This window comes from Magnolia sinica, chromosome 4, assembly GCF_029962835.1.
Source record: "Magnolia sinica isolate HGM2019 chromosome 4, MsV1, whole genome shotgun sequence".
Taxonomy (NCBI): Eukaryota; Viridiplantae; Streptophyta; class Magnoliopsida; order Magnoliales; family Magnoliaceae; genus Magnolia; species Magnolia sinica.
Genome location: NC_080576.1, coordinates 106,488,934 through 106,505,544, shown reverse-complemented (window position 1 = coordinate 106,505,544; position 16,611 = coordinate 106,488,934). Strand labels below are relative to the sequence as shown.

At 40.9% G+C, this 16,611-nt stretch overlaps 1 non-coding gene across 1 annotated transcript; it reads left to right on the top strand.

Annotated features, from left to right (window-relative positions):
- Positions 1 to 3,622: 3,622 nt before the first annotated feature.
- Positions 3,623 to 3,729, top strand: LOC131244668 (small nucleolar RNA R71). Its single transcript, XR_009170448.1, has one exon. It is a non-coding gene; the product is annotated as a small nucleolar RNA R71 (small nucleolar RNA).
- The last annotated feature ends 12,882 nt before the right edge of the window (positions 3,730 to 16,611 follow it).

The following is a 16,611-nucleotide window of genomic DNA, read 5'->3' as shown; positions in this document are numbered from 1 at the left end:
TGAGTGACAGAAGGAGATGACGCTCTGATGCTCATCGTCTGGTACACATCTCCTTAGAATTTGGTCTGGGCAATATTTAAATAAATAAGGATCATCCCAGAAAAAGTTGCGCACCTCGGTGAAAAATTTCTTCTTATCTTGCGCAGTCCACTGTGTCGGTATGACACCTGTAGCAAGATAATTAGCAATATCAGCGAACCAAGGTGAATGGGAGACTCTGAACAGTTGTTCATCAGGGAACATGTCGTTGATATGGGTCGCCTCAAGGGAATCAGAGGTATTAAGGCGAGAAAGGTGATCGGCCACTACGTTCTCTACTCCCTTTTTATCTTTAATTTCCAAATCAAATTCTTGGAGTAGAAGGATCCATCGTATCAAACGGGGCTTAGAATCATTCTTCGAAAGAAGATACTTAAGTGCCGCATGATCTGTGTAGATAATGATCTTGGATCCGATCAAGTAGGACCTAAATTTGTCCAAGGCGAACACTACAGCTAAGAGTTCCTTTTCCGTAGTCGAGTAGTTCACCTGGGCAGAATTTAAAGTTCTACTTGCGTAATGAATGACGTAGGGCCTCTTATCTTTTCTCTGGCCTAGGACCGCCCCAAGAGCATAATCAGAAGCGTCGCACATAAGCTCAAAAGGAAGGCTCCAGTCGGGTGGCTGCATGATAGGTGCAATGGTTAACGTGCCCTTAAGCTTGGTGAAAGCTTCCTGGCATTGCTCAGTCCACTCGTACGGAGCATCCTTTTGAAGAAGAGTGCATAAAGGACGAGAGAGGAGACTAAAGTCCTTTATGAATCGCCTGTAAAATCCTGCGTGTCCTAAGAAGGATCGCACGTCTCTGATATTCTTAGGTGGAGGTAGGTTAGAGATAAGATCAATTTTTGCCTTATCTACCTCGATTCCCTTGGACGAGATGATATGCCCAAGGACAATTCCTTTCTGAACCATGAAATGGCACTTCTCCCAATTAAGTACCAAGTTCTTTTCTTCACATCTTTTCAGCACACATTTAAGACTCTCTAAGCACTCACTGAAAGATGGATCGAAGATAGAGAAATCGTCCATGAAGACCTCCGGATATTGCCCCACTATATCAGAAAAGATACTCATCATACATCACTGAAATGTGACAGGAGCATTCCATAGTCCGAATGGCATCCTTCGGTAAGCAAAGGTGCTATAGGGACATGTAAACATAGTCTTTTCCTGATCTTCAGGTGCTATCTCTATCTAATTGTATCCCGAATACCCGTCAAGTAAACAGTAATAGGAATGACTAGCTAGCCTTTCCAAGATTTGATCAATGAAGGGCAAAGGAAAATAGTCCTTCCTCGTGACGGTATTCAACTTCCTGTAGTCAATGCACATTCTCCAACCAGTAGTGACTCTAGTTGGCACGAGTTCATTATTAGCATTGGCTACGATGGTGATTCCAGACTTCTTAGGGACCACTTGAGTTGGACTCACCCATTGACTATCAGATATAGGGTATATAATACCTACGTCCAATAGTTTAAGAACCTCGGCCTTAACCACTTCTTTCATGTTTGGATTTAGTCTACGTTGTGGTTGCCGAGCGGTTTTTGCATTATCCTCAAGATATATGCGGTGAGTACAAATCGAGGGATCGATTCCCTTGAGGTCCGCTATCGTCCATCCCAGGGCTCCTTTATGCTCAATGAGAGTAGATATAAGCATACTCTCCTGTTCTTTCTCCAGGTGGGCAGAGATCACCACCGGGTATGTCTCATCTTGACCTAAATAGGCATATTTCAAATCAGAGGGCAAAGGTTTTAGGTCAAGCTTCGGCGGCTTGAGGTTAGACGGTAGAGGCACTACATCGATTCATGGCAATTCTTCAAATTGTGGCCTCCACCGGTTAACTTCAAGTACCGGTGTAGTATCAAGTAAGGCGCACGTCTCCCTAATCATGTCATCATCAAAATCATGGGAGTGGGCCAGGCACGTCTCTAGAGAGTCAGAGGATAAGGTTAGAGGTGTCGTATCTTCCACGAAAGAGTCAATCATGTTAATGTCGTGGAAATCGTTATCATCCTCTGAGTTGCTGCCGTTATTGAAAAAAATGTTTGACTCCAATGTCAAATTTCCAAAAGACATAGTCATGATACCATTCCTGCAATTGATAATTGCATTTGACGTGGCAAGGAATGGGCGACCAAGATTGACGGGAATCTGAGTGCTCATGTTATTGATGGGTTCGGTGTCCAAGATGATAAAATCTACAGGGTAGTAAAATCTATCGACCTGGACTAACACATCCTCAATTACCCCTCTTGGTACACGAACAGAGCGATCAGCAAGTTGTAGTGTGGTTAGGGTGGGTTTTAATTCACCCAAACCTAACTGTTTGTATACCGAGTAGGGAATCAAATTGACGCTCGCTCCTAAGTCAAGAAGTGCGTGATTAATTCGATGGTTCCCGATTACACATGATATGGTTGGGCTACCGGGATCCTTGAATTTCTGTGGCACGTCTTACTTCAGGATGGCACTCACTTTCTCAGTCAAGAAGATTTTCTTTTGAATAATTTTCCGTCTTTTGGTCGTGCATAAGTCTTTCAGGAATTTGGCATATGAAGGTATCTGTTTAACGACATCAAGTAGAGGAATGTTGACTTTCACCTGTTTCAACACCTCTAGGATATCCTAAGAGTTAGAGAGAGGTTTTGGTGAAACAAACCGTTGGGGGAATGGAGCAACTGGCTTCTCTAGAAGTTCCGGTTCTACTTTTTGTGGGGCATCACTAGATCCATCATTGTTGTCCTCTTCTGGTTCTTGAGGCTTTTCGGGCCTAACCGGAAGAGTTTTATCAATGATCTTCCCACTCCTAAGAGTGGTGATGGATTTAGCATGCCCCATCTGATTTGAAGAGCTGGGATCATTATTCTCATACTGTGGTTTAGGATTGGGGAGAGGTTGTGCAGGAAGCATCCCCTTTTCTATAACCGTCATACGAGAATCTATCTTTTGCATAAAATCTGTAATTCCCCGCATTGCCTGGGCCAGCTCTTGTATGGGATTTTGAGCCGGTTCCTCTTGAGGTTTCACTTGATTTGGATTTTGATTGAAGAAACCTGGAGGAGTCGCCGTTTGTCCATTCCTCCAACTAAAGTTTAGATGATTTTTCCAGCCAGGATTGTATGTATTGGAATTAGGTCCAGTAAAAGGTCTTTGATAGTTATTTACGGCATTGGCTTGTTCATTCAACACTCCTCGAAAGGCAGGTATTGTAGGACAGTTTTCAGTTGTGTGAATGTTGCAATCACAGATGCCGCAAACAATTTCATTGACCTTATCCTTCTTTCCTTCCATGGCCTCAACTTTCCTTATGAGCGTAGTCACTTTACACTTGAGATCATCCTCTTCTTTCAAGAGATATAATCCACCTTTCTCCTTTAATTGAGTCGGCCTAGACGTGGTGTTCGCCATTGGGTAATAGTCCCATGATTGTGTTTTTTCAGCGAGACTATCGAGGTAATCCCATACCTCGTCAACATCTTTGTTGATGAACTCTCCATTACACATTGTCTCGACCATTTGGCGCATGGAAGATGTCAATCCATCATAGAAAAAATTTGTAATGCGCCACGTTTCAAATCCGTGTTGTGGGCATGAACTGACCAAATCTTTGAACCTTTCCCAACATTGGAAGAATGTTTCATCTTCCTTTTGGGCAAAGTTCATGATCGCTTTTCTGAGGGTAATCGTTTTATGATGTGGGAAGAATTTTTTTATGAATTCCCTCTGCATATCGTTCCATGTGCCAATGGATCTAGGACGCAGTGAATGTAACCACGTCTTAGCTTTCTCTTTTAAGGAAAAAGGAAAGAGTTTCAGCCTAATTGTATCCTCAGATACATTAGGAAAACATAATGTAGCTATAATCTCATCGAACTCTTTCAAATGTAAATATGGACTTTCTGATTCAAGTCCATGGAATTTGGGAAGGAGTTGGATAACTCCTGGCTTGATGTCCATTTGTCCTGTGTTTTCAGGAAAAATCATGCATGAGGGCATACTCACTCCCGCCGGTTGTAGATAATCTCGTAAAGTACGAGGCGGGGGTGCCTGTTGCACCTCATTTTCATCTTGGGTATCCTCCACCCTGGGTGGAAGTAGAGGAGGTTGGTCTTCAGCCATAACTTCACTTAACTCAGGGGATTTCGAGTGGTGTCTAGTCCTGCGATGGATAGTCAACCCCTCAACCAATCCTTCTTCAGTCAAGAGACGTCGAGTGTTGTCACGGGCCCACTTGGGCATGAAACACTCGCAGCCCTCAATTAAATTCAAAGCCTAATCCTAAGAAAGGAAAAGAAAATCTAAAAAGAAAGAGAGGGAGAGTTGGAAAGGGATTACCAAATTGAAGCTCCTAAGTTAAGGACCTGCAAAATAAAACAAAATAAGTTAGATTCTAAAAAGGAGAAGAACAATCCTTTAAAAGAAAGGTAGCAGTGAATTAATTTCTAAAAGAAGGAATTCTTAAAAGAAAGTGGAAATTTCTAAAATAAATTAGGAAAGATCTAATCTAGAAAGTAAATTATTAAAAGAGAACTGAAAAATAGAAAGTAGGGAAGGAGCTTACCTAATTAGAAATTTCTATCTTAAAGGCCTACAAAATAGGAAGGTTAGTTTCTAAACAAAAATTTTTAAAAATAAACTATTTCCTACAGAAGGGAGGATACTAGAATTAGAAATTTTCTAAAATCTAAACCTTAATTCTTTAAAAAAAAAAAAAAAAAGAAAAGAAAAAGGAAAAAGTAGAGAGATTAGGAAGGAATTACCAATTGAGAAACTTATGTCAAGATCCTATAAAACAGGAAACAAGTTAGTTTTGAACTCAAATAAAAATAAATAAATAAACTAAGGTAAAAATCCTAATCTTAAACTAATCCTAAAACCAATTAATTTCAGAGAATCGTAACCGTCAGTCCCCGGCAACGGCGCCAAAAACTTGTTCACTCCCCAAGTATAGGGTTGTGATGTAGTAATAAACTCGGTAAGACCGAGGTCCAATCCACAGGGACTGAAACTTGTACATTTCCTGAAACTAAATAGAACTAGAACTAGCTTAAGATGCAATCTAAATCAAATATAACTTGATAAATAATGGTGAGAGATTAATGTAAAACTTAAGGAATTCAGAGGAAGGGAAACTAGGGATTCAGAGGATCCACTTGTAGAGATCAGGGAGATCTTATGCCTACATCAAGGATTATGGAATTCAAACTGAACTTACTTGATCTGGTTTTTAAGGGATGAAAGTATATGAATTAGAATGGATTCCATCATCTAACCATGCCCAGGAGACAAAGCAAACAACAGGATTAAACTAATTACCAACTAATCAATCAATGTATGAAGATCAGGAAGGATACTGTCATCCTACCATGCCCATGGGACAATGATGAACAACAGGGCTCTCTGACTTCATAATCATAAAAAGGGGAGGAAATACTCAAAGCCATTGCAGATCTATTGTAATTTCAGTCACAACACACCATTAAAAACTGAAAGTATTCCTTTAATTAAACAAAAATCAAATTCAGTTCATGAATTGAAATCAAATTAAAGGCAATGAATAAAATCCCCCATCTCACTACAAGCTTCACCTCTTAGCCCTAGCTAAGAGGTTTAGCCTAGCATGGATAGGCTATACATCTTAAAAGAATAAATAAGGAAACCAGTAGAGAAAAAAAAACTGTTACTCTTTCTCCAGATCCCTGCTTCAGCCCAACTCCCAGCCGTGCCTCAACTGAACTCCCTCTGGAAAAAAAAACAAGCCAGGCTCCACACGATCTCAGCAACCCAAGCTTTCTTCCCACTGACGTGCAGCAGCCCAAAACCGAGCGCCTCTCTCCCGTTCCAGCCACCCAGCAGCGTTTTCCTCTTTCCTTTTCAAGCGTCCAGCCTCCAGCCGACCTCCGTTTGATCACGTCCTTCTCCCTCTGGTTTCAATCTCCGTTTCTTTCCTCTTTATAGACACCAGGAGAGGTGTTGAATCGTCCCTTCTGCGCAGCCAGAGGCGGTGGAACTCTTTACGCAGCCAGCCTGCGTAAGAACGCAAAACAGTTTGCGTTTGAATGAAGTTTGAGATGGATGAACGTCCTAAGCTCCGATTTTGGCTTCTTGGGTGGGGTAAAGACCCACTTATAAGGATTTTGGACGGTTTGGATCGGCAATCCGGCAGTGATAGAGATCACGGGATGCCCCACAAGCTCCGGTTTTCACGGTCGCGCGCGGGCTGCGTAAACAGAGCCCGAATTGTTGCCGCTGGACTCTCGGTGAGGTCCACTTAATTTGCCCTTTGCAAAATCCATGCCGTCCACCGGATTCTTCTCGAAAAACCAATGAGGTATGGTCTGTTTCGGCTCAGACTCGGTGTGGCCCACGAGACTTGTGCTTCTACCGTTCATCCTCCGCTTGGGCAGTTGAAATCCGATCTCTGCTATCTTTTAAAATTCTTCCACTTAGGTCTAAGTAAGAGGGGCCATGTGGGTCTTATGGACGGTCCAGATCGGACCGTCGGATCATGTTGGTGGCCCGCAACTCGAAACCGCGATGCACGGCGTAAAACGCTATTGCGTTTTAGTGAAATTGGAAGAAGAAGACGGTCAGAAGTCGGATTGACCGACTTCTCGTTCCTGTGCACGGCCAGTGCACTTATGCACTATGCACACACACACTCCAATGGGGTCCATTATGATGTTTTTGAGAGATCCGCTCCGTCTATCCGTTTTTTCAGCTCATTTAAACAGTTGAGCCTAAGATTGAAGCACTTTCAGACACCAGGCGGGCCCCAAATCACTGATCTATGGGCTGATTTGTCCGTTGGGCCACTTCCAGGGGGATCCAATGGCTGAGATTTGACATGTATACTTAGTTTTTGGTCTTTAGGCCATATGTGAAGTTTTGAACCGAACGGATGGTAGAAACCCTGTGATCTTGCATTCTGGCTGACTTTCAGGCCGTTTGAGCTTTGGTTTCTCGATTTTTTCCAGGTCCCTGATGTGTAATTCTGTTGATCTTGGGTCTCTGGAGTCCGTCCCATGATTTAGTGTCATTAGAGCGTTAAATCCATGCTTTAAGCGCCCTTTTCGGTCCAGGCTCGTACATACACTCTGCATTACAAACACGATTAATCAGGCCATTAAGCGGTATCATGCGTGTAAATCTATGCAACAACTGGGTCTGATATGCAATATTTTGACCCTCAACAAAGGTAAGCAGTGTTAATTAAATGCACATGTTGATTAGATTGCGGGGTATACCATAATGTTTTTGAGAAATCGCCATCCACTAGTTTTTCAAAATCATTCTAGGACGTAGGACCAAAAATGAGGTAGTCTCAAAACTCAACTGGGCCACTAGGTAAAAAACAATGGGTATCCAATGCCCACCTTTCAACCTGTCATGCAGCCCGCATAATGTTTGTGAGAAAGTCATCCCATCTATCAGTTCTGCTGGATCATTTAATTAGGGCGTGAGCTAAAAAAAAGAAAAAAAAGAGTGGCTCTAAAGATCATGGATATTATTAATAGCAGTAGGAATGACCTTACAAAGTGTTTAAATGGCCTTATAAACAGATTTTTTTGGATGGCATAAGAACATCATGGTGGATCTTGGGAAGGTTTCAACAGCAGCCAATTACCACCTCACCTTTTCCTGCCATGTTTTTTGACCCACCATCTAAAATGATATGGCCAAGCTGGGAGATGAGGTGGATTTATCATAAAGATCAGGAGCTAGGGCCCACCAAGCTTCAACAGTAGCGCGAAAGGGCGTTGGGAATGGTATTCAGAGTCGTGTGCACTGGGTGACTTGACTTGGCAAACTCAACTCGTTTGACTCATTCAGATCTGATTTTACCCGAACTGAGTGGTTGAGTCTATCTGAACCAAGTAGGCTTCACCCAATCCGAACTCAAACCGAGTAAAGTCTGAGTCACCCAGTAACTAGACTCGACCTCACCCAAAATTTGACTAGTTTAGACTCAACTCGATCTGAAACCTGGCTTGACTTGGGTTCCATAGTATATAAATGAAAAAAATATAAATAACTAATTATCTAACAACCCTACGCAACTAAAAAAAAAAAGAAGAAGAAGAAGAAGCAAAGCTCAACCCGACCTGACTCAATCCTTGTGACTGAGTTGGACTCAGACTGGATTAGTCCGGGCCATACCCGGACTCAATCCAAGTTAAACCTCAAAGTAGTTTAAAAGTCAACAACTTTTTCATTATAACTCAACTATACTAAAATATCTTTTTTACTCAAAACTTAGGCAGTTGCTTATTAGACATGCCGTGTAGTTTGTAAGGAAAATATAAAGATTGGTGTAATAGGTCCGACAAGTATAAACAATAGGCTATTTGGTCATTATCCCAAATTTAAATTAGAAATCTTTAGAAAATTCCACCCATATTGTGGTAGAAAGAACCATGCATTTTTATTAGAATCAAACATAACCACCCCTATTTATAGTGTGGATCCTCTGTTTCCTGAAGGCAGGATTTCCCTGACTCCAGCGTTTTCATTGGTCAACGTCACTGAAAATGTCACGTCATCAATTATTTTAAATATATTAAAAAAGTACATTTAATAAGAACTATAACGGAGACGTTAAACGGAAGCCGTTTGCGTGCTGAGTAACTTAGTACGGTAAGCGTAATGAGTAAAGTCTGTGGAGCCCACCGTCATTGTCATTCGTGCATTATATCAACTCCATCCATCTCTTTTATCATCTAATTTTATTGTTTTACAACAAAAATTAATCATATCCAAAGATCAAGTGGACCACACCACCTGAAACAGTGTGAATTGAATTCTACCACTGAAAAGTTGTTGGGGCCCACGGAAGTTTTATATCAAGATGATATTTGTTTTTTCCATTCATCTATGTCTCTGCGATCTTATGAACAGTTTGGATGAAAAATAAAAATCATTGGGGGCTTGAAAATACTTCAATGGTGAAAATCAATACTTCCACTGTTTCATTTGGTATGGTCTACCTGAGCTTTTGATGTACTTCAGTTTTGGGCTCTAACTCCTAAAATGATCCGAAAAAAAATGGATGGACGGCGTGGATAAATCACATGAATTCACAGTGGGTCTAATAGAGTTTACTCAGTACGAGAAGACTCGGAATGCAATCCGATTTCACGTGTCTAGCGAGACGCCTGCCAAAGCCTTTTGCAGGATCTTCCTGCGCAAGGATTCCGGATGGGCCCACTACGATGTTTGTGATAAATCCAACCCGTTCATCTATTTTTAGATATCATTTTAGGACATCATACCAAAACTAATGAATATACAAAACTCAAATGGGCCACACGAGGAAACAGTGGGGTTTTAGTGTCCACCGTTGAAATATTTATATGGCCATAAAAGTTTTGCATTGGTCTAATATTTTGGTGTTTTCACTTAATCCTAATAAAAATGACCTTATAAACAGTTTGGATGGCATATAAACATCAAGAGGCCCAGGAAGGTTTCAACGGTAGGAATTTCTTTCTCCATTGTTTCATCTTGTATGGCCCAGTTGAGTTTTTAATCATCCTAATTTTTGGTTACATGTCTTAAAATGAGCTCTAAAAACGGATGAATGGATTGAAATTCTTATAAACATCACGGTGGACCCCACCATACATCCCAGGCTGGAACTTCATGCAAAAGGCTCTCCCTAGTGAATCCGCGTTCACGGTTTCCATTGGAAACGTATTGGCTACTCCCCTGCCACTCGGTGCTATGTGGGCCCACCATGATGTATGTGTTTCATCCATGTCGTCCATCTATTTTTCTAGATCATTTTATGATCTGAGACAAAAAATGAGGTAGAACCCAATCTCAAGTGGACCACATTACATGAAACAGTGTTGAATGAACGTTGACCATTAAAAACTTTTTGGGGACTATAAAGGTTATGGATCAAGCTGATCTTTGTTTTTTCCCTTCATCTGGGTCTTTATGACCAAACCAACAGATTGGATGCCAAATAAACAGTACGGTGGGCCTTAGGAGGACTTTAATGATGGATATCCAATCACCATTGTTTTCCTGTGGTGTGGTCCATATGAGATTTATATCCCTCTCATTTTTGGGATCAACCCCTAAAATTATATGTAAAAATAGATTAACGGAATGGATGAAACACATACACCATGGTGGGGAAGTGATGTCACCCATTTATATGGGTCCCACTATGATGTATGTTTTGTATCCACACCGTCCATCCATTTGGAGAGATCATTTTAGGGCATGAGGCAAAGAATGAATCAGATCCAAAACTCCATAGAAAACAGTGGAGAGAGTTATGCCCACCATTTATTATGACTTAATCTAATCCAAACCTCGTCACTTTGTCTACTGAACCCTGTCACTTTGTACTGCAACTCTGTCACTTCGTCTACTGAACCCCGTCACTTTGTACTACAACCTCATCACTTTTTACTGCAACTCCGTCACTTTGTCTACTGAACCCCGTCACTTTGTCTACTGAACTCCATCACTTTGTACTGCAACATCGTCACTTTGTCTATTGTACCCCGTCACTTTATGCTACAACCTCGTCACTTTGTTCACTGTACCCCGTCACTTTGTACTGCAATCTTGTCACTTTGTCTAGTGAACCCCATCGCTTTGTACTGTAACCTCGTCACTTTTTCTACTGAACCTCGTTACTTTGTATTGCAACCTCGACACTTTGTCTACTGTACCCTGTCACTTTGCACCGCAACCCCATCACTTTGTCTATTGAACCCCGTCACATTGTCTAGTGAACCTTGTCACTTTGTATTGCAACCTCGTCACCGTCTAATGAACCTCGTCACTTTGTACTGCAAACCCATCACTTTGTACTGGAACCCCGTCGCTCTGTACTGCAACATCGTCACTTTGTCTACTGTACCCAGTCACTTTGTGCTGCAACCTCGTCACTTTGTCTATTATATCCCGTCACTTTATCCAGTAACCCTACTTAACCCCATCACTTTGTCCAGTAACCTTACTTAACCCCATCACAAAGTGACGATGTACAGTAGACAAAGTGACGAGGTTGCAACACAAAGTGACTGGGTACAGTAGACAAAGTGACGATGTTGCAGTACAAAGTAATGGAGTTCAGTAGATAAAAGTGATGGGGTTCAGTAGACAAAGTGACTGGGTACAGTAGACAAAGTGACGATGTTGCAGTGCAAAGTGATGAGGTTCAGTAGACAAAGTAACGGGGTTGTAGTACAAAGTGACGGGGTTCACTAAATAAAGTGACGAGGTTCACTAGACAAAGTGACAGTTGTAGTACAAAGTGACGGGATTTACTAGACAGTGACGAGGTTGCAGTACAAAGTGACGGGGTACAGTAGACAGAGTGACGAGGTTGCAATACAAAGTGACGGGGTTCAGTAGACAAAGTGACGAAATTGCAGTACAAAGTGACGGAGTTCACTAGACAAAGTGACGAGATTATAGCACAAAGTGATGGGGTACAGTAGACAAAGTGACGAGGTTGTAACATAAAATGACGGGGTACATTAGACAAAGTGACAATGTTGCAATACAAAGTGACGAGATTATAGCACAAAGTGATGGGGTACAGTAGACAAAGTGACGAGGTTGTAACATAAAATGACGGGGTACATTAGACAAAGTGACAATGTTGCAATACAAAGTGACGGGGTTCAGTAGACAAAGTGACGGGATTGCAGTACAAAGTGACAAGGTTCACTAGACAAAGTGACAAGGTTGCAGTACAAAGTGATGGGGTTCAGTAGACAAAGTGCAGTAGACAAAGTAATGATGTTTGGATTGGATTCAGTCATAATAAATGATGGGCGTGACTCTCTCCACTATTTTCTATGGTGGGGTCCACTCGAGTTTTGGATCTGATTCATTCTTTGGCTCATGCCCTAAAATGATCTCTCCAAATGGATGGACGGTGTGGATACAAAACATACATCATAGTGGGACCCATATAAATGGGTGACATCACTTCCCCACCATGGTGTATGTGTTTCATCCATTCCGTTAATCTATTTTTACATATAATTTTGGGGTTGATCCCAAAAATGAGGGGGATATAAATCTCATATGGACCACACCACAGGAAAACAATGGTGATTGGATATCCATCATTAAAGTCCTCCTAAGGTCCACCGTATTGTTTATTTGACATCCAATCTGTTGGTTTGGTCATAAAGACCCAGGTGAAGGGAAAAAACAAAGATAAGCTTGATCCAAAACTTTTATGATCCCCAAAAAGTTTTTAATAGTCAACGTTCATTCAACACTGTTTCATGTAATGTGGTCCACTTGAGATTGGGCTATACCTCATTTTTGGTCTCAAACCATAAAATGATCTAGAAAAATAGATGGACGACATGAATGAAACACATACATCATGGTGGGCCCACATAGCACCGAGTGGCAGGGGAGTAGCCAATACGTTTCCAATGGAAACTGTGGACGCGGATTCACTAGGGAAAGCCTTTTGCATGAAGTTCCAGCGCTGGAATGTATGGTGGGGTCCACCGTGATGTTTATAAGAAATTCAATCCATTCATCCATTTTTATAGCTTATTTTAAGACATGTAACCAAAAATTAGGATGATCAAAAACTCAACCGAGCCATACAAGATGAAACAGTGGAGAAAGAAATTCCTATTGTTGAAACCTTCCTTGGCCTCTTGATGTTTATATGCCATCCAAACTGTTTATAAGGTCATTTTTACTAAGATGAAGTGAAAACACCAAAATATTAGACCGATGCAAAAATTTTGTGGCCATTTAAATATTTCAACGGTGGACACTAAATCCCCATTGTTTCCTCTCGTGTGGCCCATTCGAGTTTTGTATATACATTAGTTTTGGTATGATGACCTAAAATGAGATCTAAAAATGGATGAACAAGTTGGATTTGTCACAAACGTCACAGTGGGCCCATCTGGAATCCTTGCGCAGGATCTTACTGCAAAAGGCTTTGGGAGGAAATCTACCGTTAGACACGTGAAATCGGATTGCGTACCGAGTCTTATCGTACTGAGTAAACTCTATTGGGCCCACTGTGAATTCATGTGGTCTATCTACGCCGTCCATCCATTTTTTCATATCATTTTAGGAGTTGAGCCCAAAACTGAAGTATTTCAAAAGCTTAAGTAGACCATACCAAAAGAAACAGTGGAAGTATTGATTTTCACCATTGAAGTGTTTTTAAGCCCCCAATTATGTTTATTTTTCATCCAAACTGTTCATAAGATCACAAAGACATGGATGAATGGAAAAAACAAATATCATCTTGATATAAAACTTCTGTGGGCCCCCTCAAAAAATTTTCAACGGTAGAATTCAATTCACATTGTTTCAGGTGGTGTGGTCCACTTGATATTTGGATATCCTAAAATTAGATGATAAAAGAGATGGATGGAGTTGATACAATGCACGAATGACAATGATAGTGGGCTCCACAGACTTTACTCATTACGCTTACCATACTGAGTTACTCAGCACGGAAACCGCTTCTGTTTAACGTCTCCGTTATAGTTCTTATTAAATGTACTTTTTTAAAATATATTTTAAAAAATTGATGACGTGGTACTTCCAGTGACGTTGACCCATGAAAATGCTGGAGTCAGGGAGTTCCTGCCTTCAGGAAACAGAGGATCCGCACTCAATTTTAAAGTGGTTGTTTATTTCACCACATGCCATGTGAAATTAGGAAGAGTCGTCCACTTCATCACGTAAAATGATGAAAATGCCATTCTTCATACAATGATCAGAGTACCCCTATATACATTGGAAATTACAATATGCCACCATGAAATGAATATTAAGATCCATCTATCCAAGCCATGAATATAAAGATATAAATTAACGACAGTTACAACATTTAGACCATCCAGACAATGGATGTTATGATCGAACTATCCAAATCTTGGAAACTGTGATATAAAACAATCAAGACCGCCAATATCATAATACAGACCATCCAGACCGTTGATACTTTTATCTACACCATCCAAACCATCAATATTATGATACAGAGGAACCAAACCATGGACGTTATGATCTAGACGTACCATCCTGACCATGGATAGTAATATCCAGACCATTCCATCCCTACTTCATACACCTCTTGACCCATGATAACATCTTACCATTTACATGATCATGAAGAAGATCTTTTGTTAGGAAATCTTAACCATCCCATTCACCCAACAACAGTACAGGTGTATCAGCCGCAAAAGAAAGAAACTAGAAAAAAGAAAGAAAGCAATGGTATTGTCTTCATGCGGTGCATTCACAAGTACCTAATGAGGTCGAGCACTATCTTCCTTAACCAATAAATGCCTTGAATTTATAAGGTACTCTTGAATCTATAAGAGATTTTCTCGAATTCACAAGAGAAACAGGAGAACTTCTAAGAAATTTTATTGATAGGATTAATAATATTGATTAAAAAGTGAGTTTAACATGCCTTAAATAATCCTAAACAAGCTCTAAAATAGTAAATAAAAGAGTACTAATCAAATAAGAAGACTATTTTTGAAAAATATGTAATTTCTACTGTATGTGGACCGGTCGAGTCGACGGGTCGAATAACCAAAAAGTGTCCAGAAATTTAAACTGAAAATTCTATAAATTTTCAACCTATCGACCCAATCTATCAACTGGCATTTTGACCTGTCTAAAATGGTAGAAATCAGCCAGCAAGTAATCTGGAATTTTTGGCAGAATTTCGACTTGCCGAATACAAGGGTCGACCAATCGAACTATGCTGAATTTTTGCTAGTTTCTCCTTGAGCTTCTTTCGCTCCATGTGAGTAAGGAACATGCTTGATCCTCGTCCTACGTTGCTTTCTTTCACAATAAGTCTCCTGTGCTAAAGGTTAATGGTGAAGACGAAGCGAACAGGGCGGTCATGACAAAGCCGACCCCATATTTGTATCTTGGCCTCTTGGTCCCCCATGATTTCACGTATCATTTCCGCCCACTGCACTTCGAAGGCATACCCATTTGGCCGCTTTGTCAGACACAATTCCCATTCCTTTCCGCTCACATCATAGCCCTTTACAACTGCTAGCTCTCTAGGACCAATGCCGAGAGAAGTACCGGTACGATCATCTATAACGAAACCACTCACATTGTTTGGAGCCATTTTCTTCTCGCAGATTAATTCTAACTGCGAAACGTTCTTCTTTTCACCAAATAATTTTTGCCTTAGATCTTTGAACTCTTGGCCATTCTGGCCAAAGGGGAATGTTCGCTTCGCCATGATTTTTCCTTGGAGAAAAAGGAGAAAAGAAAAATCTTAGGCGAGAGAATTTAGTAAGAGATCCAATGCAACAATTTCGAATGGGCTTTTATTTTTCTTCTTCTTCTTTTTATAGACCTCCATTTTGAGTAATACCAACTGATTTGAACTTGGGTAACCCTCTCTCTCTCTCTATAATAGTAATACCAACACATGTATATAGCTTCTCTAAACCAAATGGGTTTGTGATTATGACTATTTGAAATATAGCTTCTTCAAACCAAATGGGTTTGTGATTATGGAATTCCTATGTGAAATATAGCTTCTTGAAACCAATTGGGTTTGTGATTATGGAAATTCTATGTGAAATATAGCTCCTCTAAACCATATGGGTTTGTGATTATGGAATTTCTACGTGAAATGTAGCTTCTCCAAAGCAAATGGGTTTGTATCATATCCACCACTTTTTTGAATGTCGGAAGCGGATTGCGTGGTGTTCCACACACCACCAACTTTGGTGGTGTGTTGACGTGACAAAGTTCTTTGGGCCCCATCATGATGTATGTGCTATATCCACACCTTCCATCCATTTTGCAAGATCATTTTAGAGCCTGATCCAAAAGGTTAGGTTGATCCAAATCTCAAGTGAACCACACCACAGGAAATAACAGGGGTTGAATGTTTACGGTCCAAAACTGCTTGGGGACCCACCACAATATTTCCGTTGCATCCAACCTGTTCATAAAGTCTCCACCTGAGATTTGGACCTACCTCAAGTAGGGCCAGCTCGGTTTTGAATGACTTTTCATTGTATCCTCAAGGGTGGCCAGCCGAGTTTTTGAATCAGGCTGATTTTCAGGATCTTGACCCAACATGAGGGGGGTGCACATGATGTACGGGTTAGATGCCACACGCACACAATGGTGGGTCCCACAGTCAACTCCATGTGATCCTCTGTGGGACTGGACCATCTCTTATTGGTTTATTCCGAGGAAAATGATCATATAGTGTCAGCTGGAGGGTAAGTTACGGATGAGATGACGTCTGTGGGCCTCACTTTGATGTGTGCTTCAGATATACTACTCCTTTGATGTTAGTCCATGAGGCCAACTACTAGAATAATCAGAAACTTAGGTGGGCCATGCCTTTGGGAATTGTTGGAAGAGGACAATCAACAAATAAAAACCTTCTAAATTGTTGTTATGTGGGGCCCACCATTTCCAATCGATTTATCCAATGGAGGGATACGGAATTCCGTACTGAGTTACTAAGTAGGCTAAGCGTACTGGGTAAACTTTGTGGGGCCCACCGTGATTTATTTATTTTATCCACTCGGTTTATCT